The sequence below is a fragment of the Bactrocera latifrons genome, unplaced genomic scaffold, assembly GCF_001853355.1.
Source record: "Bactrocera latifrons isolate USDA-ARS-PBARC rearing strain unplaced genomic scaffold, ASM185335v1 scaffold_162, whole genome shotgun sequence".
Taxonomy (NCBI): Eukaryota; Metazoa; Arthropoda; class Insecta; order Diptera; family Tephritidae; genus Bactrocera; species Bactrocera latifrons.
The window spans coordinates 209,793-215,684 of record NW_017535097.1 but is presented as its reverse complement, the minus strand read 5'-3'; the positions used below and the strand labels follow the sequence as shown (position 1 = coordinate 215,684).

General features: G+C 36.1%; 1 protein-coding gene across 2 annotated transcripts in view; it reads left to right on the top strand.

Moving 5' to 3' along the window:
* The window catches only part of LOC108966518 (extracellular sulfatase SULF-1 homolog), a 23,467-nt gene that overhangs the window by 954 nt on the left and 16,621 nt on the right, over positions 1–5,892 (top strand). The gene's annotated exons all lie outside the window — the stretch shown is intronic.

Below are 5,892 nucleotides of genomic sequence, written 5' to 3'. Positions count from 1 at the left end.
GCAAAACTTTTTCCTGGACGTTCTTGATTTTTTCTTCGGTAACAACCTCTTTTGGGCGTCCATAGCGTTCATCGTCTTCGCTGCYCATTTCACTACGTCTAAACTTATCATACCAATCCTTGAKGGTTGATTTTTCGGACTAGTGTCCATAAGTTCAACATCTAGTCAAGATTTTCCTTCAGCAGTATTATTTCGCTATAAAAAACAATCTTTYATCAATTCCTATTTAACCATTTTCCACAAAAACAAACGTGGCATAATAATAATGATTTGGCAGCTGCCAAATTTATACACGCGCTGTCTTAAGTTAGCCATAAACTACAACTTGCTATATAGATTTAGTTATAATAGGGTCATCTATGTGTTAGGCAGTTTATGCAACCGGTGGCATCCTGTCTTTCTTTGTCTTAACAATCTTGATTATTTTCCTTTCCTGTAGGAAATTCGATATGCTTTCTATTATTTAGCCGTAGCCACCGTCCATTAATTRAAATACGCTCTCTTCTGCATTTATTGTTGCATTATTTGAGACAATCTAAATTACTGATGACARTATAATAACTTGCAACACTACCCACGTAGGTACTCGACCATACGATTGCAAGCGAGTGCAATGCATTGCCAACTATTTGCATAATTAATATAGACACTCCATTTAAGGCATGTATTTGGATGTCTGTAAATGTGCAGTGAAAGGATGAAGAGAAGATGAGACGTAGAGTAAAAGTAATAGAAAATTCCAAAAGCACTTAAAGTGGCATAAATTAAAAACTCACACTTGATTAACAAAGCAACTGAGGGCAATAACTGTAAGACATATGTATGTACACAGATGATACGATTTCTTTTGTTTTAAGTTTTTTTTTCTAAATTTTGTTTCAAGATTCGTGTTGATGTTGGCATCTATGCTGAGATATTGCGTAAAATGTAATCTAATTGAAATTCTAGTCGAAACCGTTGAGGCGTTAATTTGTTGAGATAAACGTTTATCTGCAAGAAGCTAGTTTATCTTCCAACCATCTACACTTTCTACTTTGATTCTTTAGAGCACATCTTATACACAACTCTACAAATATACTTTTACAAATAGCTTAATGATTTTCAACTGCCCACTGTGACCACTGGCAGTCCATGCGCAATTGAGAAATTTAATGTAGTACTTGCTGTGTGCTTTGGTCTTCCTTCTTCTCGCACTATAGCAAAAGTAAAACGAGTCAGGATAATCGCAGACACGTCCCACGGCTTCCCGTGCTTTGTACACCATATGCCAATGGTGTAAGCTTCTTTATTCGAGTTATAAAATATACTAACTAACTTTAATATTACACTTTGTTTGTCTTTACCGATGCTATCAGTGTTCTGTAAAATGAGACTCCGTCGAAGATTGAGATAAGCATTACTGCTGGAGAATGTTGCGAATGACACAAGTGGTGATTGCTAATAACGGCCAAAGCAGTATGGACTACAAATGCCCAGTAAACATACAATTATATGAAATGTTATTCTTCGAAGATACTTAATATAAGAYAAAAATGAGGATTGCACSGCGGCCTAAGGTCTATTGTAAGCTCTCCTTAGTCACAACGACATACTTATCCCAAGCATACTGATAAATTTAAAGATGCTACTGGTGCTATTGAGACGATGTGATCTATATTTTTAAACATGGATCCGGTYCTTTATCCTCCATTGACAGTCTGCTGTGCAGTTCTGAAGTTTCAGACTTCATGTCGCAGAACTAATAATTTGCAGAAGAATCTAGGCMCATGTTATATAAGCGATTCTTGAGCTTACTGTGGCCAGTGTAGAATGCGGCTAGTTGAATGAGTTCTCCCTTAGGAGATTGATTACATATTTAAACCCGCTGAGATTGTAACCACCGATTAGCAACTTGACATGGTGCATGCCTTGTAGTTGTAGCCAATACCTATGCTTTCCTACTCCTTCCTCTTTGCGGAGTAGCTTCTTTGTGGACCCACCGAAGGATTTAGGTCATCAGTAAGTTCCTTCCCGGCTATACCTTTCTGACCGGGCACTCAAAAAAGGTGCACTTCTTTACCTTTCGATAGACTGCTCAACGATTTTATATACTTTTGCACCAGTAGYGATTTGATCTCGTAGGCAGAGATCGATTTAAGTGCCGCTTTAMTCTCGCTAAGTATGGCTATACGTTCGTAGCGATAGTTGCGTTGGAGATTTATCTCTATTCACCGACTTATGCTTGAAATATACTCGGAAAACTTCCTGCAGGTGTGACGTTTTCGTACCGTCGGTATACCACTTGMTTTTACTACCCCTAAGCAGTAGCAAAAGAGTAGAATCATTCCATTCAGCCTTACTACTAAAGGGGACTTTGAACTTCTTAGTGGAGTTTACTTTTTTGGTAATGCTGTCGCTTGGGAGAAGATCCAATGGTTTTTCACCACTTAAGTTCTGCATGCGCTGGAATGAGATTACCTTACCTCTGCCAAACCCTTCTGTGTGTTTGGCTACCTGACCGATTACTATGTGAAGCTGTGTGAKTTCAAGCATGACTTCAAGTACTGCTGTCGGGCATACGCCCATGACACCCGAAAGTAGATGCATGCAAGTCGAGACAGAGTCGATAGTTAAAGTCCTACCGATGTCTGTAATGGTTTTGAGGCCTAAGCCACGGCTCTATACGTGRTAATCGGTCTTACGATCATGTTGCACAACCTTCTGATAATCCTTGGCTGGCAGCCCCAGGATTTACCAGCTAATCGACTGTTTCTTCAAATAAAGTCCGACAAATATAACCAAGAGTTTTTGGTGAAGTTTTACTTTTCGGAGAAAAATTCCTTTAAGGTTTTGGGAGCCGATTACACTAAGYTTAAAAATGCTTATAAATACGTTACTATCTCTGGAACTATTTAGCAAAACTTTGCTTGAATTCGAAATTGTTTGCTTACTGTGTCAAAAACTGTTCTTAAGTCACTATCATCACCGCATCCTACGCACTATCCGTAATATTGTAATGAAATGTACACAATAATATAAATAGAAGTGAAAAAAGAAAATATAAAAATATAAAGCTGCTGAGTCGTTTTCGAGGGAATATATTAAAACTTTAGTTGTATTTCTCACACACAGACACAAGCGGTGGATCAGAAGTTCTACGTCCAGCCGCGCTGTCTGTGACAAGTGATTAAAAGTAGTTTGTTAATATAATATCTTATGTTGATTGTAATCTGTGGAAATGCTTTGTATTCAGTTGGCGTTTGCAAAGCGTTTTTATTAGCTGCCAGTTTTAACACCTTGGCAATAATGAAAAATGTAGACCTTTTTGCTTGGCTCTAATTGACAATTACAGGTGTTATCGGCAATCTAATTTAAAGCGAATCATTCTATTTGCTGTCACTTAAAATAAATATGCTTYTCTGTGCAGGTAAAGTGAGAACGTGAAATGTTTTATAATGTTTTGAATATAGTGAGTACACATATTTATTGCTTTGGTTTTAAACTGATCGTGGTAAGGCGTTTATCGCTTGTTCTTATATCGTGACATTTTGGAAATTCGGTGAATTTAATGGCTTTTATGGAAATTTAGGTCTTAGAAGAGTTCGAAAGTTCACACCTTTTGACATGTCGCATTTTTATCTCGGCGATTATAACTAGCAAGCAAAGCTGATGCATTTATCTTCGCATCTCTAAAGGCAATAACTATTGCTAATGAACTGTCAAATATTGGCTAGTCGAAAATATTGGCTAGTCGAAAAAGTCTTTTCGTATTTGGTCAATAGATGTCATTGCAGTCGTATATCTCCAGTGCTACCAATCACCTTGTATCATACCATAAAGTGTTGGCAAGGTATGATTTTAAGCTCCATTTAACTTAATTAATTTGAAAAAAAGTTACAGCTGTTCAAAAATTAGTGAAAATAATGAAGAAATCCGCTGTATTTGAAATTTGTGTATAAAAAGGGAAGAATGCCACGCAAGCAACCATTGAAATTTGTGAAGTTTACCGAGACGATGCTGTATCAGTTCGTTTAGCACCACAATCGTTCGCTCGCTTCTGTTCTGGAAATTTCAATATGAACGATGCATCTMGCTCTGGTCGACCTATCGTTGAAAAAKTCGATGAAATTATGGAAAAGACTGATCAGGACCGTCACATAAACAGCCATGACATCGCTAAGGAACTTAACATTCATCATCAAACGATTTTGAACCATTTAAAAAAGTCTAGCTACAAAAGTAAGCTCGATGTTTGGTTACCACATAAATTATCTGTGAAAAAAAAAAATTTTAATGGATCGAATTAACATCTGTGATTCTTTACTGAAACGAAATGAAATCGAACCATTTCTGAAGCGAATGGTAACAGGAGACAAAAAGTGAATCGAATACGAAAATAATGTGCGAAAAAGGTCATGGTCCAAGCGTGGTCAAGCTCAACAAATGGTCGCAAAGCCAGGATTGATTTGCAYATTTTCGATTAATCAGTGAAAATTGTATTCAACCATTTAAAATAGCTCAGCTTCTTAAATATTGAAGAGACAAAACCATAGAATTATTATTATATGAGTGAAGACCAAATTTTTTTAATATGCGCAAAGTGACCGAGTTTTTATATTACGATTGACTTTTTCATATTCATCCCGCTGTGCAATTGACTGACCAAGTTGGAGGTGGTGGGTGGGATATGTCTGCAACAACTCGCACAAGTTTAATATTATTCGAAGTGACACACCATAGTTTGGATGAGTGCAGAAAAATGTGAAGGCAAGGACAAAAGCAAAAAAGTAAAACAGTAAAATTCTCCAATTCTCCGGACAATTCTTATAACCGGACAAWTTTCATGAACACAACGTTTTCATTAATATCATTTATTCAAAACAATCAATGCCTATAACCGGACATAAGTACGTTSCAATGACCGAACACGAACACTATTTTGGCAATATTTCATTCAACTTATCTCTGCTAAACGGACAAGATTTCTTAAAGTGTGGACGTAGGAAACTACAGTGGACGGTGGATGTCTGGTTATGAGAAATTTCATTGTTAATGTGAATCGGGAAGCTTGTTAGTACTTCCGTTTATTGTCAGCTAATAAATAAGCATTGCAAAATTACGTTTTTCGCCTTTTAACCCATCCGAATACTATACTCTTATGTATATGCGTTAATTATATTTTTCACATTTAAAGCCCTTGTCTATATTTATTTTAACCTTCACTGAAATAGCGACATGAATACTTCTCTACAAGTGTTTCAAGCACTAAGCTACTCACACAAATTTAATAACTGGTGTTATGGCTTATWCTAGCACTGCTTTATGCCTGGAAAGAAGCGTGGGTGCCTTAACTATTGATTAACTACAATTTAGTTCAAGTTTGATGCACGCACAACCRTGAACTTCTGTGACCTTTGGCGGTGTGTTGGTTTTCCTGTTTTTGTTTTGTTTTTTTGTGTTCGCATACTTTTAGGTAATAGCTCCATCGATTATCTGCACATGCATACATTACACTTTAACGATTCCAAACGAAATAAAAATATTTAAATAACATTAAGCTGGAAAATGAAAGAAGTAGTGGTTACAAACATAAATAAATGGAATATCTAAAAAACAAAATATTTTAATTACAAATGCATACAAATTACATACTTATAGAATTCATCTTCTTTTTCAGTCGTAATCCTTGTTTTTAAACTGTTCGATAACTGATTATTAGCCGATATTTACTTTGGGATGATAACACTTGTATGATTTATAAAGTATAATATAACGACGGTATTTATTTCGAGTATTGCAATATTATTCTATACCCTGAATAGGGTATATTAAATTTGTCACGAAGTTTGTAACACCCTATAAAGTATTTATATAAATGATCAGTATGTCGAGCTGAGTCGATTTAGCCATGAC